Here is a 13,492-nt window from a genome sequence, read left to right as displayed (position 1 = left end):
AATTTGATTAAAATCGATGAACATGAATTTGACAGCTAGTGCCCCTTTAAATAAAGTCAAAAATAATGGCACAGAAGACAATATTGTGTTATAATCTATATCCCATTAAAATCAAACAAACATGTCAATAAGGAAAAACAAATTGACAAAAAACAAAGATCATAGGCAAAAATGAGAGCGAAGAATAATAAAAATGACCACAACACACTGGCCGGATGCACAAGACCCGAGCCATGCTTAAATGTTATTACCAAATATGGACTAAATATTTAAGATTAATTGTTGTAAAAAAACAAACAAAGGACCACTGTCACACGTAATTAAGATTATAAACAATGTCTGTACCTTTAATCTCTGGTATTTTTCGCTCCTCTTCCATACTTCAAAACCATGTGTTATTTGTAATGTTGATATGGAATATTTATCAACAAGGTTTTGGTGTTCCGCGGAACTTGTTTTGAAAACGGGACGAGACGTTATTTGTAAATCAAAGCGACAAGAGAAACAGTTCACCAGGAGAGATAATAAGTCTGAGGGAATCTCATGAACTCTAAAGTGCGTCGACGACAGCATGAGCGTTGTTCTTTGGTTGCTTCCATTGTATTATCTAATAATATAGGTGATTTCCTTATGTATGTATGATAAAATCAACGTATGGTCATGAATCAGTATGACACTTTTGTCGGATTGAACAAGGTTAATAAAGCCGTGTTTTCCCTTTAATTAGGTCTTCGCAATTTTCTGTGGAAAGACCTATTGTTTTTCTTCTGATTAATTTTTGTTCCCGCCTAATTTTGTTCCGGCGATAAGTATTTGTTTCGCAATATGTCGCTTAGATATTTGGTATATTATATCGAACAGTTTATGCGCTTTTGAAATTTACCATGCGTAACCGAATACTTTTCTTTGTAGGAGTTATCTCCCCAAACACTGTTGTGTCCACTACTCCTTCGCAACCGTTAAAGATTTCGACAAATTTATTTTATAAAATTGCTCGTTATATCCTTCGCATGATTTGTCCTAATTTGATAGAAGCAATATGAACGCTCTATATGAGAGTTATTTCCCCTTATGCATTTGATATAAGTGATATTCATTTCTATCTTGTAAACCATAAGTGATAGAGACCAAGGATCTTTTGATTTGAGGTCCTTGGTCCAAAAAAAATGAAAATTAGGTCAAGGTCAAAGGTCAAGGTCATATTCTTATTTTTGAATTTGGCTTATTTTATATTATTCCCCCAAACCGTATAAGATATCATAAAATTATTTTTACTAAATTGTTAGTTGCGACATGTCGTAACACGTAAATTTTGATTGTAAGGGTACGTTGAACGTAAAAGGGAGTTTTCTCACCTCTTTTAAAAATTTAGAAATACGCGTATGGATATATAACTCATTAACCAAATATATTAAGACCTTTGGTCTTTTGATTTGAGGTCCTTGGTTTATGACATTGAAATTGATCTCAAGGTCATAGTTTAAATTTGACGTTCTAGATTTTGACCTTTGCTTTTACCTCATATATATACATGATAAAGCCATGATACTTTTGGCAAAAGGTATCAAACCATGAAACCTTGAAAAAAAAAACAACCGGAAGTGAACTTGTGTAAACCGGAAATAGCTTTTTTTTTGTACTTTATTAATATAAAAGTATATAGAACCAGATATTTTTGGAATCAGTGTCAAGTAAATATTATCGGTAGTAACATTTTTCAAACAGGAAGTAACAAATTAAATCCCTTATTAAAAAATATTGTATAGAAACCATATATTTTTGGAGTCAGTATACAATAAGCTATCATTTGACGATTGAAATGACATTTTAAACTTAATTTTATAACTTTCATATTGAAATACAGTGTTTTTGGTGGAAAGACCTTCAATTGTTCTCTGAACAATTGGTTTTTAATTTGAAGTGGAGTGCTTCCATTTACCTTATGATGTACAATTTATCACTGTAAAATGTATAAACGCAGGTTTTGTGTGTTCAAAGCATCAAAATGATTTAAAAACCAAAGAGCGAATTATAGCTATAAATATCAAATATAAGTGGATAAAAAATGAAATGTGTAAAGCTCGAAATATCCTAGTAACTGCAAATACTCTCAGATCTGTACTTAGTGTTTTTTGTTGTTGTTGGAATAAACAAGTAGCCGCCTTTTTTAGATGTTTTTCTATTTGTATTCTTCTCATGAAGCCTTTTTCAACTGATTTCTGTAGTTCGTTCTTATCTTGTACTGTTACACCACTGTCCCAGGTTAAGGGAGGGTTGGAATACCGCTAACATGTTTAACCCCGCCACATTCTGTATGTACATGCATGTAATAAGTCAGGAGCCTGTAATTCAATGGATGTCGTTTGTTGATGTGTTACATATTTGCTTTTCGTTCACTTTTTTGTACATAAATTAGGCCCTAATTTTTTTCGTTTGAATTGTTTTACACTTGTCATTTCGGTGCCTTTCATAGCTGACTATGGGTTTGCTCATTGTTAAAGGTCGAACAGTGACTTATAATTGTTTTTTTTTTCTTTTTAAAATATCTTTATTACCATCAGTTACTTGTTACATTGTCTTCAACAAGTACAATTTCCTTGTGAAGAATAAATATAAGTTTTAATTCTATTATATTAATATATTAAATATCAATTAAATAAATGTCTCTTTACATTAACTAAACATGTATCTTTTTCTTAATTCTTTGAATAATACATTCGTTTTGTAAATTCTCTAATGAATAGACAAAACACATCAATACTTTTCAATTTTTTCTGATCAAATACATAGTAGGATTTATAAATTGAAAACCCAATAATAGAAATAAGATAGTTTAAGCCAAAGTAATATTTATCAGATATTTTATAGCCAAAAACAATATCTTTCAATGTGATAGGTTTTTCTATATTTACTTTTTGCAATACATTTTGATTTTTTCTCCAAAAATGTTTAAAAAAGAACATGACATAAAATAATGTTGATAATCTACTTCAGTAAAGCATTTGTTACATAAATCATTGTCTGTTTCCTTCCATCTGAACAATAACGTTTAAGTAGGTAAAATACTCTGTAAAAGTTTCCATCGATACATCTTCAATTTATTTTCTCCTGAATAGTAAAAAATAAAGTTCTACATGTACAATGGTTTCAAATGAAATTCTGTCTGTAATGGTAATACATTTAACCATACATTTATATCAATCGGTTTCACAATGTTTATTTTTACTTATTTGACAAAAAAGAAATGTCAATATAATTACCACTTATTAACAAGCATTGTCTTTTTACATTGACTATAATTCTCGTGGAATTCTCTGATCTAGCTTAAGACATTGTAGCCAATCTTTTGAAATTGCATTTTTTGAGGGATGTCAACTAAGCTATCAAGTTAGGCCTATAATTGTTAATTTCTGTGTCGTTTGGTCTCTTGTGGAGAGTTCTCTCCAGGCATAGATTACCTTAGCCGTATTTAGCACAACTTTTTGGAATTTTGGATCGTCAATGCTCTTCAACTTTGTACTTGTTTGGCTTTATAAATATTTTGATATGAGCGTCACTGATGAGTCTTATGTAGACGAAACGCGCGTACTAAATTATAATCCTTATACCTTTGATAACTATTTACACCACTGGGTCGATGCCACTGCTGGTGGAAGTTTCGTCCCCGAGGGTATCACCAGCCCAGTAGTCAACATTTAGGTGTTGACATGAATATCAATAATGTGGTCATTTTTATAAATTTCCTGTTTACTAAACATTGAATTTTACGAAAAACTAAGGATTTTCTTATCCCAGGCATAGATTACCTAAGCCGTATTTGGCACAACTTTTTGGAATTTTGGATCGTCAATGCTCTTCAACTTTGTACTTGTTTGGCTTTATAAATATTTTGATATGAGCATCACTGATGAGTCTTATGTAGACGAAATGCGCGTCTGGCGTACTATATTATAATCCTGGTACCTTTGATAACTATTCTCATTGGAAGTCATAATAAATAAAGGCAACAGTAGTATACCGATGTTCAAAACTCATATTTCGATAGAAAAAAACCCAAATCCGGGTCACAAACCAAAACCGAGGGAAACTCATTAAATATAAGAGAATGACGACACAACATTAAAATGTTACACACACAGAAACGAACTAAGCATTATACAAAATCTGATGAGAATAACAAATATAACATCAAAACTAAATATATGAACTTGGGATAGAAAAGTACCGTGACACGTCTTATAATAATGTAAATCCACACTCAAATATAAGAGGAAACAAATAACACAAAAAAAAAACACAATGTTAAAATGTAACAAACGCAGAAACAAACTTTAAAATAACAATGACCATATTCCTGACTTGGTACAGGACATTTTTTAAAGAAAAAAATGGTGGGTTGAACCTGGTTTTGTGGCATGCTAAACCTCCCTCTTTCTATTCTGTTTGAGAATGTAGACAGACTAAGGGACTACAAAAAAGACTGGTGAAAATGAATAAAAACTAGTGGACACATAGACAGAATGACGAACATGTAAACAGACTTGTGTAAATTTAATTTTACAAAATAGTATTTGTCAGCATGAACATCTACTTTTTCTCTGTTGGGTTTGATTTTCGGACTTGTTTATATATAGTGTAATCTTTAATATGGGAGAAAGACTGGCATGGCGAAAAAATTACTATATGTATACGTATTGCCAAATTTCCGCGGGGGAAGAATGGCAATGATACAAAAGGAGTAGGTCCGGTAAGACCACTTTTTGGCCCCAAAATATAGCAGTTTTACAAAATTGTTGAAATGTAAACTTTTAAATATATATTGGACAGACGAATGCTTCTGCTACATAAGTATTGGTTGTTTTTGGCAATACAATGCACATATATCGAGTACTATCACCATTAAGTCACGCTAAATTACTGAAATCTTCACAATTCTATCATTTTGGCTAAATTTTAGACGGTTTTCATGTAAAACGAAAGTGGCCGCATTCGTGTTCATCCTTAATATTGAAATGTAAGTTGTATTTTATGATAATACATAACATATATAAAGATTTTGGATGAACACGGATGCGGCCACTTTCATTTTTGACAAAAACTATCTAAAAAGTGACATTTTTCGACATATTTGGTAGATTTTTCATATTTGAGCTTGAATCGGGTCGTTTTCAATGACTAAATCAGTTAAAATCTTTCACATAAACTAATTGATTCAAATGAAATAGACACTTAAGTGTTTAAAAAGAGGTCGAATTCATTCGTCAGATGAACTTGAAATTTGAGGCCAAAATTGATCCTTACCGGACCTACTCCTTTCCCCTTGGGAAGAATTGGCTCATGCCAGTTTTTACCCCGGGTGAAAACTGGCATGGGAGAAGAATGACTATATAGTTATCAAAAGTACCAGAATTATAATTTAGTACGCCAGACGCGCGTTTCGTCTACATAAGACTCATCAGTGACGCTCATATCAAAATAGTTATAAAGCCAAACAAGTACAAAGTTGAAGAGCATTAAGGATCCAAAATTAAATCACCGGACGTCGTTAACATCATTAAATAAAGGCAACAGTAGTATACCGCTGTTCATGGGGGAAGAATGGCTATATAGTCATCAAAAGTACCAGGATTATAATTTAGTACGCCAGACGCGCTTTTCGTCTACATAAGACTCACCAGTGACGCTCATATCAAAATTGTTATAAAGCCAAACAAGTACGAAGTTGAAGAGCCTTGAGGATCCAAATTAAAACATCGGACGTCGTTAACATCATTTAATATAGCAACAGTAGTATACTGCTGTTCGAAACTCATAAATCGATAAAAAAAAACAAAAATCCGGGTGACAAACTAAAAGCAAGAAAGAAGGCAGATAAAGGACACATATATAGTACCATTTCAAACTTTAATTACAAAATTGGTATTAAGTCAACAAAGAAAAATATGCAGTAATTAAACGTGTTTGGCACACAACTTCTCAATTCAATTTTGATTAAACCTTGTCTTAAAACAATCATAATTTTTTAATGACTAGTATATATATATATGTGTATGTACATAGCTTATATAATTTCAACTGATATTTCCCACTTCAAATATTAATTGTTGGTTAAAACACAACAATTGTTCTCAATTTCTTTTTCACCAATGTAATGTGTTATGGATTTTTGACAGTAGGAGACAGTTTGTTCTAATTATTTATTTTGTTTTCAAGTTCAGTGTTACTTCCGACAAGACAGAAGGAGGTTATCGGTCGGACAATACACAATGAAATAGTACAGTATATGTTGCAGGGGGTACCAAAAACTCTAACTCTCTTACAGCACTGGTTATTATCTCGGCATATTTACGGTTTGAAAGGTGAAAATAATGTGACATTTATTTTTAAGGATTTTCGCAATAATAAAAGGAAAATTCTTGTAAATATACAATATTAGGCCATATTTTTTGTATGAACCTGAAAAACTGGGGAAAGGCGAGGTTCTACCGAGCCTTTCGCAAGTTTTGCGCCGAGTACAAAAAAAAAATGATATTTTTCTGACATTGACCTAATATTGTTTTTATACTGCAACTTAAATAAATAAATAGCTATCTAAATTGTAACATAGATTTCAAATTTATTATCATCCCTTAATGAACCCCTGACTGTGGAAAAAGTGTTCCATGATGATATTGATATTGTACAAAATATAGCTGTTTCACTATATTTAAGAAATAAACACAACTAGTTGCAGTATAAAAAGGATGTTTTGTATGTTTCAATGGAACAACAAACTAGCAATAAAATAGAGACGAAAGATACCAAAGGGACAATCAAACTCATAAATCAAAATAAACTGACAACGCCATGGCTAAAAATTAAAAAGACAAACAGACAAACAATAGTACACATGCCACAACATAGAAAACTAAAAAATAAACAACGCGAACCCCACCAAAAACTAGGGGTGATCTCAGGTGCTCCGGAAGGGTAAGCAGATCCTGCTTCACATGTGGCACCCGTCGTGTTGCTTATGTGATAACAATAAATGTTTACAAAAACTTGAAGCTGTAGAGACCACGATGCGACCTCTGTAATGAATACGCGCCATTTCCATTAGGAGGTTGGACTTGATTAGGGCGCTGGATATCATTCAATCTATCGCGTTGATGTATGTCATTTACATCATTGTCTGGGGTGTCATACACATGCTGATGGCCTTGTCTTTCCTTTGACAGACTTTGGTGTGACATCTCACTTAGTGTAGACGTATTCTGATATTCATTTACTGGAATTTGTATCTTAAAGTTAAGGTTATTTGTATGTATCGCAGTATCATCTATGACATCATATAAAGAGCATTCAGCATGTGGTACCATATTTATGTTTGCATTACTTGTACATGAATAATATTGGTGTCTTTCGTTGTTGTCCATAACAATATATTCGGATGAGCCCTCTGCCGTGTCGTATAATATTGAATGTATGCTTCGTCTGTCAACTTTCTTTGCCATCTTTAATTTTAAGCACTTTGTAACAATAATTAATGATAGTACAAGGACTCCACTTCCAATTCCAATCGTCAATATATTAACCATGTCTGGAAAATACGCCATGAGGATAAATATAATTTTTGTGCACAGATATTTTATAGTTTCCAAACATTTAGATTCGAGCTCTACTGATTTTTTTTTGTCTTTTGTGTGTATGAAATGCTAATTTTTCAGAAATGATTTGTCTCACTATAATTTGCTGAATTAAATAGAACAACTCTGGAACATCTAAAAAAATAGAATATGCTCAGGTTTTCCTTTAAAATATTTATAATGTTTTGTAATTTTCCATAATCATATTATCTTTAATAATCAATGATAATTGACTATTTTCCACAATCCGTCAAGGGATAACATTTTATATTTCTTTTAAAAACTTCTGTTTAAGCAGCAATGGCATCCTGTATGTTTCAATTTTAAAAAAGCATTTAGTTCACGCAACCGTTCTAAATATTTTGTTTCCATACCTGAAATTTTCTCCTTGCTAAAACAAGCTTGAACCTTTTCACAACTGAAACACATTATAAATTGAGCTTTATTTACTAATCTGACGAAATAGTTTATTTACTTTATTTGAATTCAAAAACCTTGAACTCAAAATAACAATGGGATAAATTTTTCAGCCATATGTGTATGAAAAAAATGTACAGCATGTTTTGGGAATATTAATGTGATAAAAAAAATGTATAGGACCGACTTCCATGCGTTCGTAGTTCTAGAATTATCTTACTCTGCTCCATGTTCACTAAAGGTCAGTAGTTTGAAAGAACATATAAAACGTTAGAAAATTAACACTTATTAATCTAATAAAACCTAAGAAGCTAAGTAAAAACTTCATTTCGCGAATTACTGCTTTTAACCAAGTTAGGAATATGACAAGTTTTTTTTTATTCGTTGTATGTATTTGGGCTTTGATTTTGGTATTAAGTAAAGGACTTTCCGTTTTGAATTTTCTTTGAAGTTAGGTAGACATTTAAACAATTTTAACGTTTCCATGAAAAGTCTTTACAGAATGCATTGTCTGAAGCATTTGAATCTGTCAGTTTAAAATCTAAATGAAGCCCAACTCATTTTTGACAATACTGTTTCAAAAGTTTGAATTGTGAATATGACAGTTTTTATCCATTTGTTTGATGTGTTTGAGCTTTTGATTTTGCCTTTTAAATAGGGACTCACCTGTTTTGAATTTTCCTCGGTGTTTAGAATTTTTGTAATTTTACTTTTTGTAGATTTTTTCTACATCAAACTTAATAAAATAAGTTATACATATATTATAAATTAGTGATACTTACGAATCTTTTGAGGTACAGTTGCAATTAGACTGACATCTTATATCTTGAAAGTTACTCTGGCATTCATCGCTGCAATTGGCTAGGTATTTTCCACTCTGGCACTCTAAACAAAATAGAATAGTTCATGGAAGGATGTGTACGAAGTGTCTTTGAAAGATTGGTAAAATGTCCCAATCTATTATACTTTTAAAGACTTTTGAAAACGTATGCGAAGTGCTGCAAACAGAATTATATCAACACAGAATAAGGTTATTTTACGTGCTTTATCTTATATCAAAATTGTTTGTTTGTTATAACTTTGAATACGTTTTTCTATATTAAAACACTATATAAGCTTTTTAACATAGTTATGAGGAATACTATATAAACTATAGTACAACACTGAAGTACCATACTCGGAGTTCAAGATTCAAAGATAACAGGGCGATGCATACCAACAATAAAAAAGATATTTGCTTTTGGATTGAACGTTTAAAAAAGTTAAGAAAAAACGGAATAGATAATGGGATATAATAAAATCAAAGGATCAAGAGAAACGTAAACTTACCCTGTGGTTGAATAGAAATACATCCACTGACTTTGTCACATCTATGAAAACATAAATATCGCAAGTATTGTAAATGGACATAATAATCATTATAATGAATATTCTGATATCCCAGAAAAAACCCCAGGCATTTTAAGGTGAAATAATGTTTTCCTCAAGTCGCTACACTTAACCAAACTAGATCTTTTAATCAGACGTTAAAGTCTCTACATATCTGCTATAAATATGAGTCCAACTTACTTTTTTTATCTCTCTTTTTTTTTTTATCAGATTCCATTTTTTACAAGTTGTTCCATGTGATATAGAGATATGTAACATTAAGTTTGTTGGAGAAAAATCGATATTGGACGTAATCATACGGAACTATTTTTCTGTGCTTTAACTAAAGATTGTTTTAAACGTATGTTAAATGTTATCATTTTAACTTTGAAAAAACATTTAAGGGAAGAATAATCATAATTAATGTACACTTGCTATAAGAATCGTTTTTTAAAAGCAAAGTAGTTTCTCACCTTTCGCCAAATATACAATTACAGGCAAAAATACACGAAACACCATAGAAGTTAGGTGCACAAATCTCTTTACAATTTTCTCCAAAAGTCCCAGCAGGACACTCTGATAAAGAAATCAAGTAATATTTAATAACTTTTATGCATTCTCTACAATGAAGTTTCTCAATTACTTTTTCACGGCCATCAAGCTCTTGCTTTATTTTTTTTTAGTTAAATAATAGCTATTTTATATAATATAAGTTTAATGTCAGTTGTTGTCTATAGTTATATCTTATTTGTACATTTTGTTTTGCTATTGTTTTGTACAGTTTAATCCTGTGCTGTGTTATTGTATCACTGTCCCCTGGTTTCGGTGGTTTGGGCAATGATCCCAATCATTTCTAGCTCAACCTTGTTATAGATTTGTCTATCCCTAGTCGGGAACCTGTATTACAGCGGTTAGCGTCTAAAGCTGTGTGTTACATTTGTTTTTCGATTATAGTTTGTTACATAAAAAAAAAAAACGTAATTTTTCTAGAAAAAATTGTTTAACATTTGTTAAGTTGAGGCGTTTTAATGGCATGCTATGCGGCATGGATTTTGTCCAAAGTTGAAGTCGTATGTAGTAACCGTTAGTTGCTAATCGTTTTTCATAATGTTTGATTGTGATAGAGGGTTGTCACCCGGTTAAGAGAAATAAATTTTGTATATGTTAAAAAAAAAAATTTAAATGTAAAAATATCGTAGAAAAATATCAAAATCAAGTTAAAATGTATGGCGCTGAAATATAATCAAAACATTTCCCATAGCCTGTACAGGATATTTTTAAAACATCATGGAAATATTTCTGAATTTTATTAACAATGTTTGTAAAATGTTTAAAAAGGGCATTATCTGTCAAATTCATGTTCACCGATTTTAATCAAATTCTCATATTTGGTTTACAACAATGTAAAGATGTATCCAAACTATTAAAAGTCTAAGATAAACAATAAGCAGGGGACGGGCATGAAAACACATGGCTTCGTTTCATGTGTATTTTAGTCTACAGGTCATATAATTAACTATCGAGTTGACATATAAAGTCATCCGATGACCATATAAGCGATGTAAACATTAATATAGATATAAAAATAGATTAAGCAAACTCGTGCAGTAAGATTATTCTAGGTCTATTTAATTTCATATTATAGATGAAAAATAAATGTTTATCATCGTTTTTACCAGTAAGAATGATCCTTTATGGATCGAATCAGTCAATCAAATGGTTTAAACTTTCATTCATTTTCAATGTAGACATTCTTTTCCTTTAAATACCTTTACACAAACAATTCACGTGTTATCCGTCTTAAGTTTAGGGGTTAAATTGAAGTTCACATGAATACGGATTCAATGAGGTCAAATTATTCACTTGCAGGTGCATAGTTCATAATCAATTTGGTTTTTTAGCTTATTTTTGACAAAATTGAACAAAACTGGCTGCTAAAAGCGAATTATTTTTTCACTTTTTGCATTTCATTAATGATTGAGCAAAAAATATATATATTAGATTTTTATATATCTCGTAGCTAGGGCCCCTTTTAATATCTTTGTTTATAAAATGTCCTTAAAAAAAATTTGAAACATAAAAAACATATTTTTGCAGGATACAATTTTGTGAAAGTGTTCCAAACAAAATGTTATAATAATGTTCGTATTCTCAAAACATTATTTAAATGTTATATGAATGTCATTTTAAAAATGTTTCCTAACATCATTTTTCAAATGTTTTTATAAAATATTAAAAAAACAATTTATTCATGTTTACATAAGAAGCGCAAAAGGGGGGGGGTGTCCTGGATTCCCTTATGGTTAATATAATTCCATCTTCTTCATTCCAACCTTGTGTAGTTTTGAGACTGTGGCCCCTTTTTTTCAAAATCCTGAATCGAGTGACAAAAATATTGAAAAAATTATTATGAATATTATAAATATAAAGTTGGCCAATTAAATATTTTGTTTCTTAAATCTAACCTAATTGTCATTTCTAACCTTTTAACTTGATTTTCGCACCGTCGATTTTTATTTGAATTCTAGCACCTGCAACTTGTTAGTATAACTGGAGTGCTTTATTTATATCTAGACAATTGGAAAATAACGACATTAAATGGTCAAAAATATCAAGCGAGGAAAACTGATTTCATTTTATCTCAAACAAACAAATATAAATAATAATGCAAATACTACACCAAGCTTGAACACATAAAGGTCGTGCAATATACGACTAAAATGATAGTGAAACTATAAAATAACGTAGTTTATATATGTTTTAATATTACCTGTACATCTGTCATTTGCTTGATCATGAAAAAAACTCTGACAGCATGTCACATAAGTTGTGCCGTTTTCCCTGAAAAAAATGACAGCTCCGGTCACAATTCTTCAGACTTTTCTGTAATGTCACTGTTGGAGTATTATTATAATTAAATATCGACATTTAAAAAAATGTAAAACACTATAATTTCATTAACATCAAATTAAGTCCCCTGAGTTTGCAGTTACTGCAATCAATGTATTGAACTGTTTACCATAAACAATGACTAAATTCATAACCAATCGGTATATTCAAGTCATCTTATCAATTCATCTTTCGTGATTCTTTATGAACTTATTTTCAAATGGTTTTAACTAATAACTCATTTGTGCTAACATACATTTGTTGAATGAAATGGTAATGTATAATATTTTAAGTGCAATGCAGACTCATTAAATAAGTCTACCAGCTATATCAGTGATATTCCTTGTTTAATAGTACATGTACCAACACTCCATTTACCTTTCAGAGAACCTGCTTCAAGACTATTTGATATATGATAATATTGAACAGATAAGTATATGTATGCCATTACATGAATCGGTTTCATGCTAACTATGCTAGACGGTGTATTTCACAATCCTTCGTAACACAGGTAGACCCATACATGATTTCAAAGTTGCTAAGGGTGAAAGGACAACCATTTTGTGTCATAAGAAGCATGCATTTACATTAATTTATTAGTTTCTAATAGTATAGAGCCAGAACAAATATAATATATAAATTTAAAATTTTATTATCTGAGAAACAATAATTTATAATTACATTGTTATGATATATAAAACTTTTGACTTACTTTGTTTTCAAACACGCCCCAACATCATTGACTTGAAGTGCAGTAAATGTATTCAAGTATACAGATAGTTGTAAACAGTTAACAATTAGAATTCCAACATTGCAACTTAGTCCATTTCGGCTTAACATTATGCTGACAATGATTTTCTGGTGTTTTTTTTCAACAGTTCGGACTATATAATGTATAATCGAAATAAAATAAATGAATTTCCGGTTTAATTTTCAAAAAGCCTAATTAGTTGTGAGTTTCGTTAAAAAAACAAACTTCCTTTCACATTGCACGTAATAGTTGATCAGGTTATTCGGAGTTTGTTGAATCAAATTAATTTCAAAAGTTTTAAAGTTAAAAAAGCCACCTCGCGATATGCGTTTGCGTTTCATTTTAACGAATTTTATTTATTTTTACAGCAAATGTTCAAGTGGTTAAAACCTTAGATAAAGTTTGTTATCATTTAAAGTTGTACTTCAGATAATACATAACA

The 13,492-nt window shown here is 30.8% G+C and overlaps 1 long non-coding RNA gene across 1 annotated transcript; it reads right to left on the bottom strand.

Annotated features, from left to right (window-relative positions):
- Positions 1-6,001: 6,001 nt before the first annotated feature.
- LOC143066399 (uncharacterized) lies at positions 6,002-8,923 on the bottom strand. Its single transcript, XR_012975599.1, has 3 exons — positions 8,825-8,923; positions 8,000-8,043; positions 6,002-7,579 (listed from the first exon to the last, which is right to left on the bottom strand). It is a non-coding gene; the product is annotated as an uncharacterized LOC143066399 (long non-coding RNA).
- Positions 8,924-13,492: the final 4,569 nt, after the last annotated feature.

Source organism: Mytilus galloprovincialis, chromosome 3, assembly GCF_965363235.1.
Source record: "Mytilus galloprovincialis chromosome 3, xbMytGall1.hap1.1, whole genome shotgun sequence".
Classification (NCBI taxonomy): domain Eukaryota; kingdom Metazoa; phylum Mollusca; class Bivalvia; order Mytilida; family Mytilidae; genus Mytilus; species Mytilus galloprovincialis.
This window is presented reverse-complemented; position numbering and strand designations above follow the sequence as displayed.